Genomic DNA, 11,498 nt, shown 5'->3' with positions numbered 1-11,498 from the left:
TGGTCACAAGATGGCCAGCAGGGGAGGGCAATTGTGGGAATCAGGCCAGCAGGGGAGAGCAGTTAGGTATCAATCAGGCTGGCAGGGAGTGTTTAGGGGGTGATTAGGCTGGCAGGCAGAAGTGGTTAGGGGCAATCAGGCAGGCAGGCAGGTGAGCAGTTGGGAGCCAGCAGTCCTGGATTGTGAGACGGATGTCTGATTGCCTATGGGGGATAGGGCCTAAACCAGCAGTCAGACATCCCCTGAGGGGTTCCAGATTGGAAAGGGTGCAGGCTGGGTCGAGGGATGCCCCCCTCCCCTGTGCATGAATTTTGTGCACTGGGCCTCTAGTCTAATATATCTCTTCTAGTGGTTCAGCCTCTCTGATTGAAACCTAATACATTCTGTAAGCAGAGACTCCTTTTTTTTTAGAGACTCTTTATGTCCGAGAAATCACTGTTATATCAAGCTGTTGTTGTTGGACAAGTTGCAGTGGCTTATCTCCTCTCCTCTGAGAGGAGGGGTCTTCTCTATCCCCAAAAAGTCTGATGCAAAAAGTGAGATTGACATTTTACTCACAGGACAAAAAACGTAAGTCATGTTTGTACCCCATTGTATTCAGTTTGTTCAATATATTTTGAAAATTTATTTTTGTCTCTAAACCTAGCAGATGTTCAAGGTCAACATTCCCAGCTAGAAATTCAGAATCCCTTGTCCCTTAACCCCGGGATTTACTGAATCAAAACCTGAATTTTGACAAAATCTGTCAGTGATTTGTTACATATTGAAGTTTAAGAAGTTCAGTCTATAGAACACTACTTTGGGGGGATGAAACCTTTTTAAAAAAATTACCATAAATTGTTTAAATGAATTCTTATTGGATCCACTTGCTTCTTGGATATACAGTTTTAAATTATGTGATCAGTATCTGGCAAGTCACTGAGGACTACTACACACCTAAACCAAAAATTCTGGCCCAGCTGGTGTGGCTCAGTGATTGAGAGCTGACCTAAGAACCTGGAGGTCAGGTTTCGATTCCTGGTCAGGGCATATGCCTGGATTCAGGCTCGATTTCCAGTGTGGAGTGTGGAGTGTGGAGTGTGCAAGATCAATGATTCTCTCTCATCATTGATATTTCTATCTCCCTCTCCCTCTCCCTTCCTCTCTGAGATCAATAAAAATATTTTTAAAAATATATTTTATTGATTTTTTACAGAGACGAAGGGAGAGGGATAGAGAGTTAGAAACATCGATGAGAGAGAATCATCGATCAGCTGCCTCCTGCACACTCCCTACCGGGGATGTGCCCGCATCCAAGGTACATGCCCTTGACCGGAATCGAACCCGGGACCTTTCAGTCCCCAGGCTGACGCTCTATCCACTGAGCCAAACTGGGTTTGACAATAAAAATATTTTTTAAAGTTATGTGGGTCTTTACAAGAGGGTTGGTGAATTCCTGATACACAGTTTCTTTTCAGGAGTCTGGGTGAGATAGCTGTAGGTCTAAGAGATGGTAGCAAAGGTGGCTTTGGCAAAGTAGCCCGGGATAGCAGTGTAGCCCCTGGCCGAGGTATAGCAGTTGTCAATACTGGCCATCAGTTGCAGCTTCTTGGGCACAGGGGCTGAGATGATGCCAATAGTTCTGGGGCAGAGATGAGGCACACTAGCATAGACCTACAGCAGCTGGTCATCTTGTAAGCGGGATGGTGTGGGGCTTGCCGATCTTGTTCCTCCAGTAGCCTCACTGCACAGGGACAATGGAGAGCTTGATCAGGATGATGACTCCACAGATACAGTGGCTACTTCCTTGGACCACTGGAACCGGGTCCTCTGGCTAGTGTGTCTGCTTTTGCAGGGGCATATATTTCAAAACCTCATCCTTGAGTGATGCCCCCAGGAGAAAAGTCAATAATCTCAGATTCTTGGGTGCGCAGGGAGAAGATACAGATATTCTCCAGGGATTTGATCTTCATGTTCTTAACCAGGTGACCCAGCTTGGTGACAGGAATCCACTCCTAGTTCTTGTTCATGCCTCTGCTAGCTGCATGGCCTCAGCCCAGTCTTGACCCCCACCATGACCTTGGCCTTGGATGCTGCTGCCAAATCCTCCATGGAAGTTACTGCAGCCTCCCATTCCAAGGCCCCTGGAATTCCAGGCCTTCCTGTAGCACTGGTGTCATCTGCATTTGGTGTTTTCTTGGAGAAGAAGCTCTATCCACTGAGCCAAACCAATTAGGGCAAAAGCAAAGTTATTATTATTATTATTATTATTATTATTATTAGAATAAGAGGCCATCTAAAAAATAGCAGAAAATTCCAAACAGTAGTTTTACATAGGGGTAAGCCTTCTCAACTTAGATTACATATATGAGTGAGATCATGTGATACTTGTCTTTCTCTAACTGGCTTATTGCACTTAGCATGATACTCCCCACATCCTTCCATGCTGTCTCAAGGGGTAAGAGATTTTTCTTTTTTACTGCTGCATATCATTCCATGGCATAAATGTACCACAACTTTTTTTATCCACTCATCTACTGATGGGCACTTGGGCTCTTTCCAGATCTTAGCTATTGCACATTGAATTGCTATGATCATAGTGGTGCATACATTCTTTCTGATTGGTGTTTTGGGATTCTTGGGATATATTCCTAGAAGTGGGATCACTGGGTCAAATGTCAGTTTCATATTTAAATTAAAAAATATATTTTTATTGATTTCAGAGAGGAAGGGAGAGGGAGGGAGAGATAAAAACATCAATGATGAGAGAGAATCATTGATCAGCTGCCTCCTGCATGCCCCACAACATGGGCATGTGCCCTGACCAGGAATTGAACCATGGCCTCTTGGTTCATAGGTCGACATTCGTGCTCCCTTCGATAGCTCAGCTGGTAGAGCGGAGGACTGTAGCCACTTCATAGGTCGACATTCAACCACTGAGCCATATTTATGGTGAGCCTTGAGGCTTGGGGTTTGGGTCCTGGTGGCGCCACTACAGGTATAGATCTTGGTGAAGAATTCGCAGATATTGCAGGCAGGCCTGACGGCAGCTGGATGGCTTGGCTTTTCTGCCGTGAGGGGCACAATGAGACACAATCATGAAATTCCAGCAAAGATGGTCAATTGCTAATCTTCTTGTGTTTTGCAGATAAGGCTAAATTGAAACTAGACTTAATACAATAGATAAATTCATCTTAATTTGATTCTTTAATAAAAATAAGGGTGATTTTAGGGAGAAAAATTATATTTCAATAGGGAATTATTAAAATTGAAATGCTTGTTGTTTTGTTTTTTGTATGTTTTGTTCCTTCCACCGGACCATTTGTTGTAATTCTTGCTGTTCTAACTTTTGAAATTTTATGTTTATCTTCATCAGGTTATAAACCCTACTCACACTCAGGGAAGACCACCTCCTTCCATGTCCAGGCATTATCCCTCTGACAGAGAGCAAGATCTCTTGGCTCTGAAAGAGAATATCCGCCTCCTCCTCAGCATGGAAGTAGCTTCAGAAGTGATGTGACAGCCCTTTCCCCTAAAAGAATTTAGAGCCAAGCTCCTTGAGGGGATGTGGTGATGTGGTAGACAGTTAGACAGACATGATCAGAGCAAGGATGATGGACCAACTGGAGGAGAAATGGATGGGATCCTGTGATGTGCTTCTCACCACTCCAATTGCTCTGAAGCTGGTAATGGAGGAACCTGTATAGATTCGCCCTCTTCCTTCCTCTTAAGAAAGCCAACAGGTTTTAACACAGCTAATGGAGATAGGATCAATTAGTGTAAGAAAAAGTGGGAATTTGTAAAAAATGGATCTTTGTGACTATCTCCAGCATGGTTGGCTTTTGATGGAATTTACTGAATTTCCCCAGGGCAAACAGAATGTAGGGAGGAGGGAAGAGAAACAACTGTGCACAGGGGCCAACCTCATGGTGGAAATCCTGGAGGTGCCTGCCTCAGCTAGACTGGGGAGTGGAGGCAGCTAGAAAGGTCTCGGCCCAGTATTTTAAATGGTCCAATGGGAGACAGCAAGACCTAGGGGACAAATGAGGAAACAGGTGACCCCATAGTACTCAGCCAATGAGGAACCAGAGGAGGGACTAAATAAGTAGGCTGTGATCACTACTCCATGTGTGCCTGTACAATAGGATGGACCCTGGCTCTCAGGAGTTCCAGATTTGGAAGCTGAAAAGCTCAAGATCAAGGTTCTACAGGTTTTGATTTTTGGTGATGGTTCTCTTCCTGGCTTGCATTTGACCACTTTATTTCTGTGCCTTCTAGTGGCCTTTCCTCTATGTGCCTTTGCAGTCAATGGCCCCTTTTCTTGAAGAATATTGTTTGTTTGTGCATTGGTAACTCTATTGTCTCATCCTGTAGAATCCCAGAAGTCTTAACAGCCTTCTTGCATTCTGTCCCATTTTTTTAAATTTAAAGTTTTTAAAGAGTAGGAAAGAACAATCTGGTTGTTCTGTGGAGGATGGATAAGAGAAGGAGACTGAGGCTGGGGCAGGAAGCCAAAGAAGGTGATGACAATGTTGAAGCATAGCAGGGGCAGGTGGGAAAGATACTGAGGAAGAGTGGAGGAAACTTATCCACAGGTTAAAATCTTTCCAGAGAGGAAAGCAGTGTTCTCATTGGGGCAGTACTGATAGGGGCAGAAATGTAATATTGGGGACCAGCTATAATTGTAAGAATCATTAATCATGCTGTGAACCATAGTTGTTTGATTCTGATTAGAGAAGACACATCTAACCTGGCTGTCATTGCAGGCAGCACCTGGGAGCTCACCTGGAAATGCAGCCCATCCTCCATATCCAGGAGCTGCCTAGTATGGAAAGATGAATAACCCTGTTCCTGAAAGCAGAGCCTCCAGCCCTTTGCATATTGCCAGTCTGCATTATCTGTAAACAGTCCACTTGGCATACCCTTTTGGCTACTTCCCCATGCAGTCTTTGTCTTCTACCCCATATGAGTGTTATGGGGCAACCCGCAAGAGACAACCACCAGAGACAGAGATCAACATTTATGAGCCTTTATTAAACTGGCCAGTGACTACAGTTGATGCATTCTACTGGGGAAAGGCCGCACTGCAGTGCAGACCTTAGGTGTTACAGCAAATTTATACTCAGAATCCATAAGAGGGAGTTAGGACATTTACAATGACAACCCAAAGGTTACAAAGGTTATTTCAGCAACTCAGGGCACAGGTGCAACGCCTGGGCATGCTTGGCCAGAGCTTGAACCCCCACCTCCCTCTAAACTCCAACCCACTGTTCAGTGACCTACTCTACCTCCCTCTGTCCCAAGGCATCCTGCCTCCAGGCAGCAGAGCTGTGCAATGTTTACAGCCCAGAACATAAGCAGCAGGTGTATGGTGGGGGGCAAAGCAGATTTCCGTGGCTGACCTGCTGCTCCCCCAGGCAGGATAGGAATAAACGCTCATACATGATCCAACCCTGTCTCTGCTAAGTGGCTCAAGTAGTGACGGGCAGCCCAGACCCCTTGATTGTCAGGTTACAGTACTTCCCTTCTACTTCTGGATTTTATTCCTGCTGTGCCCCTCTCTCAGTAACACTTATTCCTTATCTTCAATACTACCTCCTCCTCAGATTTCCCCTCCCAGGAAAGCCTGCTCTGCTTTTCCCAGGTTTGCTGGGTTACCTCCTCTGGACTCAGAGCTAAATCTCTTTGGATTATGAATGTCTGAAAACCCAATTCCAAGTAGTTTCCTCCCTCCCAAATAAGAAATATCTTGGCGTTCACATTGTTTAAAAAACAAACTGGTGCAGGTGAGGTATGATTCAGCAGCTCAAACATGGGAAGGCACTCAGAATGAGCAAAACCCTCTGTAGTCTGACTGACTGGGTTTGAATCCTGACTCCACCATTCACGGGCAGATGAGTCTGGGCAAGTCTCTCAATCACTCTGGCTTCAGTTTCTCATTTATGAGTTGGGGACAATAAACAATACCTACTTTTCAGTATTGTGGCATTTAAACGAGATAATATGCTTAAGCTCTATGAACAGTGCTTGAACACAAGTGACTGTTCAGTGATTCTCATGGTGATGGTAATAGCGACGTTGAGGAACCAGTCTCCTGTTCATCCACGTCCTATTGTTTTCTTGGCTCTTCCTAAAACAATAGGACATGGATGAACCCCAGGCTCTTCCACTTGGCTGAGAACTGGCTTACCCTGCAGCCTTCAAGGTGATGGAGAAAGATGTAGTTTTAGAGGCTAACATGGAAAAGTAGTCTGCTTCTCTTTAGTATAAATATCTGGAGACCATTTATTTAAGTTTCATTGGCTCAGGAAGGTTCACATGCCTACTGTTGAACCAATCTCTGAGCCAGAATATGGTTCCCAAACCATATAATGACTGCTATGCTGCACCTCCCCAGACTTCTTTCTTACCTCCTTCCCCAGATCACACACTAAGGGAGCTCTGCCCTTCCAGCTCCTAATGCCATGAGACAATTGTAACCATTCCCACATGCTTTACCATGGTGCAACTGTCAAATGAAATTGTAATATATATATTTAAAATGTATAACAGGGTGATTTGATATATGTATATGTTGTGAAATTATTAGCATAATCAAGTTAATTAATACGTCTGTCTTCTCACATAGTTACTTCTTTTTATTTTGTTACTTTTTATTTTGGTGAGAATGCTTAAGGTCTACTCTCAGCATATTTTAGTATACAGTACAGTATTGTTAATCATATTCACCATGTTATACATTAGAATCTCAAACCTTATTCATTTTATAACTATAAGGTTATACCTTTTTACCAGCTTGTCCCCATTAATCCCACCCTCTAGCCCTTGGCAACCATCATTCTACATTCTGTTTCTATGATTCCACAATTAAGTGATAACACACAGTATTTGTCCTTCTCTGACTTATTTCACTTAGTATAACACCCTTAAGATCCATCTATGTTGCCAAAATGGCAGGATTTCATATTTCTCATGGCTGAATCATATTCCTTTGTGTATATATTCCATATTTTTTACCCATTTATTTTTAAAATATAGATTTTTATTGATTTCAGAGTAGAAGAAAGAGGGAGAGGGAAATAGAAATATCAACGATGAGACAGAATCATTGATCGGCTGCCTCCTGCACGACCCACACTGGGGATTGTGCCCACAACCGAGGCATATGCTCTGGCCAAGAATTGAACCATGACCTCCTGGGTTCGTAGGTTAATGCTGAACCACTGACCTACACTGGCTGGGCTATCCATATAGTAATTGTGAGGCACTTAGGTTTTAATTTCCCATATCTTGGCTATTGTGAATAATGCTGTAATGATAACAGAAGTATAGGTACCTCTTTGAGACAGTGATTTTATTTTCTATGGATATATGCCCAGAAGTGGGGTTGCTGGAGCATATGATACTACTATTTTTCATTTTTTGAGGAACCTCCATACTGTTTTCGACATCCCACCACAGTGCATAAGGGTTCACTTTTGGGCCAGTCATTTTAAGAAGCAAGTGTGCTTTCTTCACTCTCTGCTTGGGCTCTGAGCCCTTAGGAGATGGTGTAATTATTAACTAAGTGGAAGGAGTCTGGATCCCTGCTTTTATATGTGGATCGCCAGAAATGTCCACAGTGGTAGGTTCTGTGAGTGAGAAATAAACTATTTTGAGAGTTACTGATTTGAAATTTTAAAAAATATATTTTTATTTTTATTGATTTCAGAGAGGAAGAGAGAGATGGAAACATCAGTGATGATGGCCACCTCCTGCATGCCCCTTACTAGGTATCAAGCCTGAAATCCAGGCATGAGCCTTTGACTAGAATTGAACCTGCGACCCTTCAGTCTGCAGGCTGTTGCTCTATCCATTGAACCAAACTGGCTAGGGCTGATTTCAAGTTTGTGATAGCTGCTAGTGACACCCCAGACAATAAACCCGGTAGGTTTCATTGCTCCCTCCCAATCATCTCAAACTGTTTGTGGTTATGGTGTAGGACCCATTTTATTTTATTTTTTATATCTCCAATGTTTCAGGAACTGATCCTTTGGTCTATACCCTATTTGACAAGATAAGTCTCTTGATCATATACTTGGATGTAATGACAATGCCAAGTTGTTGTAAGTTTTAAAGCACTTATTGGCAATTTCTGCACTTACTTGTTACAGACCATAAGAGTGGTGGGCACTGCTTTAATTTATGACCTTATTTTTTCTCTATAGCATTTTTCATGCTCTGTAATCCTCTCACTTATTTAGAGTATAGTTATTTATGATTTTCTTCCCTACTAAAATGTAGGCTCCTTCAGAAATGTGTCTTATTTTTTTTCTTCTCTGTTGTGGTTCTAGTCCCTAGTGCAGTGCCTGGTACATTGTAGGTGCACAGAAAGTATTTGTTGGATGATAACTAAATTACGAATTTCATGGTTTCGGAGAGGCATGGGGAGAAGGCAGTCCCTCCATGTTATAGAAGCTGTCTACAATCAGAGTGGGAATCACTTTTTAATCAGTTCACTGGCAGCTGCTTGACTTCCTGGTTTGCTGCTTTGCAGACCAGATTAGTTTACCCACCTCCCTTAGTTTCCCCCATTAGCGATTAGACTGCTGGAACTGTCACTATCTGGTGATAAGTCTCTCTTCCACCCTAGCTTATAAGTTTAGTGGGGGTGATAATGGAACATAGTAGTAACTGCTATGTCTCCAGAGTCAGGCAGCACAGTCAAGGCCCTTGGTCAACATGAATAAATTTTGGCATGAACGCATGAATGTCGGCAGGAGGGGATGCTGCCCTGGGGAAACAATTCCCTACCCTGTCTCCCAGGCCCCATCCCTTGGTAGGGTCACAGGGTTGGTTTTGAGCTCTGGTCCACTGGGCTTCTTGAACTACTGAGAGGGTTAACTTGAAACCCCTGCAGGCAGATAGGGCAGGGGTCCAGTGGGAAACAAAGGCAGGTGGAACACAGGCAGGGTCAGACCTGGCAGTTTGAGCAGCCTAACCACGAACCAACCAAGCAGAAACAATAAAATGTTTCTGGGCTCAAAGCGGGAGGCATGGGAAACCAAGAGAGGGCCTGCATAAACAAGGTGTACGAGCACAGAGAAACAGAGAAAGTTCAGCATAGGGACAGAGAAAGTACACACAGAAACAGGGAAAGTGCGGGTCTATTGCTGGGCAAGAACAACTGAGGGAGTCAATCAGGTGACATAGAGAGGCTGTGGCAAATGTATACCCTGGACTACAAGGCTTTAACAGGCAGCCCATTACTCGGTCCCCCTCCTCTTGCGGGGAGTCTGAATCTGCTTGTAATAAATTTTCCACACTTTTGCTTAAATCTTCTGGTCCGTGGAGCTCATTCTTTGGTGTGATGAGACATGACCCCAGGAAAACACCTGGGCTCACCATTCGGGTCATCACTACCACTTCCTTCCCTAACAAGCACCTCACATTGCAGGCTCAGATTGACAGCATTTGGCTCTCCAGATATGGAAGAGTAAGAATCTCATTTGGCACAACTGGATACGTAAGAGTCAAGGTCAGTAACAGAGTAGTATATATTTGTTGATTTGTTCATGAATTGAAGAGGAAGTTACCGAGAAAATAAGTCCGTCATGTACAAAATCAAGATGATGAGCATGACGAGGCATCCCTTAACGATCCCCAAGACTGCAATGTAGAAGACTTGGTGGGACGTCTCAGCTGCCAAGGCTCGTTCATTCCATTTGTTGCTGTGCCTTGTCTGATTTGAAGGGAGAAATAGAATAGGAATAGATGGGCTTATGAGGATTATTGTATAAAGGTAAACCGTAGAACTGTATGGACATAGGGTGAGGACCTGAACCCACAGAGAGAAACAAGGAAGAATTCGAGTCAGGATTCTGGCCAGGAGGAAGAGGGAGGGGAGGATTCAGGGAGGGAGGGCATGACTCAGATTCTCACCTGGATAGAGAAGATCAAGGCTATCACGCCTATGGGAAAACACAATAAGCAGGCCAAAATCAACAGGCACATGTAATCTTTGGGGGGCTTGCCAGGCAAAATTTCAAATGCCTGGGTGAAGAGAGTGGGTTATGGCTTAATATGGTTTCTGGACTCTACCATCCCCTATGATCTCATCCCTTTTCACACTAATATCTCTCCTTTGCTCCAGTAAATTCTTCATTTAAAACTCTTACCAACTCTATCTAACTCCCATCACATCTCTCTAACCTCTTCCTATCCCCTTTAATATCTCCATTCTCCTAGAATTCCCAGGCCCAACCTTCCCCATGCCCTAATTCCTCTCGGTTCCTTGAAACCCTTTTCACATCTCCCATAACCTCCTCCCTGTTTTTTATACCGGTAACTGCCTTGCAGATCCCTATAGCATGTCTTTCTTGGCCCTATCCTGTCCACCCAAATCTCTCTGACTCTGATGACTCTCACTTGTCCTCCCTGAAACCTCTTGGCCTGCTTATAAAGCCCTCCTTGGCCCCTTATTCCTCCTCTAACTCATTCCCACCTGTCCCCCCATAAATTCCCTCCCAACCCCCTCAAATACCCCCATATGGGCATCTGGATCTGGCATGCAGCCTCTCCCTCACTCCAATCCCCTGGGATTGCCATGGAGACCACGCAAGCCCCTCCTCCTATCCTGGCTTTCTATTTCTATTGGCGGATTGGAAGTTGTCTATAACTGGGGAAGATGGTAGTACTGGCCTGGCTGTTGATTGGTCTGATGGAGTGTTGGTCCTTCCTACTTTCTTGTGTAATTGATCAATCCAGGAAGTTGTTTTTATGACAATTTAGTTTTTGAAAGTCATATATTTTGGATAATCCTTTTGTCAGATTTTTTTTTTAATTTGTACCTTTTTATTTTCTAATAGTGTTATTTGCAGAGCAAAAGTTTTAATATTTATGGAATCTAAATTAAATTTATTTTCCTTTAGGGATGTGCTTTAGGTGTCATGTCTAAGAACTCTTTGCTTAACCCAGGGTCAGGAAGATTTTTTTCTATGTCCCCCCCCCCCCTAATTTTTCATAGTTTATATATTTAGATCTACGATTCACATTGAGTTAATATTTGTATAAGTTGTAAGATTTTAGTGGAGATAAATTTTTTTCATATGGCTTTTCACTGAATTTAAACCATAACAGAAAATATTTTTTTCTCTCTCCAATAAATTGCCTTTGAACTTCTTTTTAAAATAAATTGGCCAAGGCCCAGAGCAGCCGGGTCTGGTGCGGCCAGGCCCGGAGCAGCAGCTGCCAGGCTGGGAGTGGCCAGGCCCGGAGCAGCCGGGTCTTGTGCGGCCAGGCCCGGAGCAGCGGCTGCCAGGCTGGGAGCGGCCAGGCCCGGAGCAGCCGGGTCTGGTGCGGCCAGGCCCGGAGCAGCGGCTGCCAGGCTGGGAGCGGCCAGGCCCGGAGCAGCAGCTGCCAGGCTGGGAGCGGCCAGGCCCGGAGCAGCCGGGTCTGGTGCGGCCAGGCCCGGAGCAGTGGCTGCCAGGCTGGGAGCGGCCAGGCCCGGAGCAGTGGCTGCCAGGCTGGGAGCGGCCAGG

The 11,498-nt window shown here is 44.5% G+C and overlaps 1 pseudogene across 1 annotated transcript; it reads right to left on the bottom strand.

The window, feature by feature from the left end:
- Nucleotides 1-1,410: 1,410 nt before the first annotated feature.
- On the bottom strand, nucleotides 1,411-2,091 carry LOC311633854 (small ribosomal subunit protein uS5-like; annotated as a pseudogene). The gene is made up of 2 exons: nucleotides 2,053-2,091; nucleotides 1,411-1,955 (listed from the first exon to the last, which is right to left on the bottom strand). The product of its transcript is annotated as a small ribosomal subunit protein uS5-like (transcript).
- Nucleotides 2,092-11,498: the final 9,407 nt, after the last annotated feature.

This window comes from Pipistrellus hanaki (genome assembly GCF_964339955.1).
Source record: "Pipistrellus hanaki genome assembly, chromosome: 15".
Classification (NCBI taxonomy): Eukaryota; Metazoa; Chordata; class Mammalia; order Chiroptera; family Vespertilionidae; genus Pipistrellus; species Pipistrellus hanaki.
The sequence above is the reverse complement of the archived record's forward strand: the minus strand, read 5'-3'. Positions and strand labels throughout refer to the sequence as shown.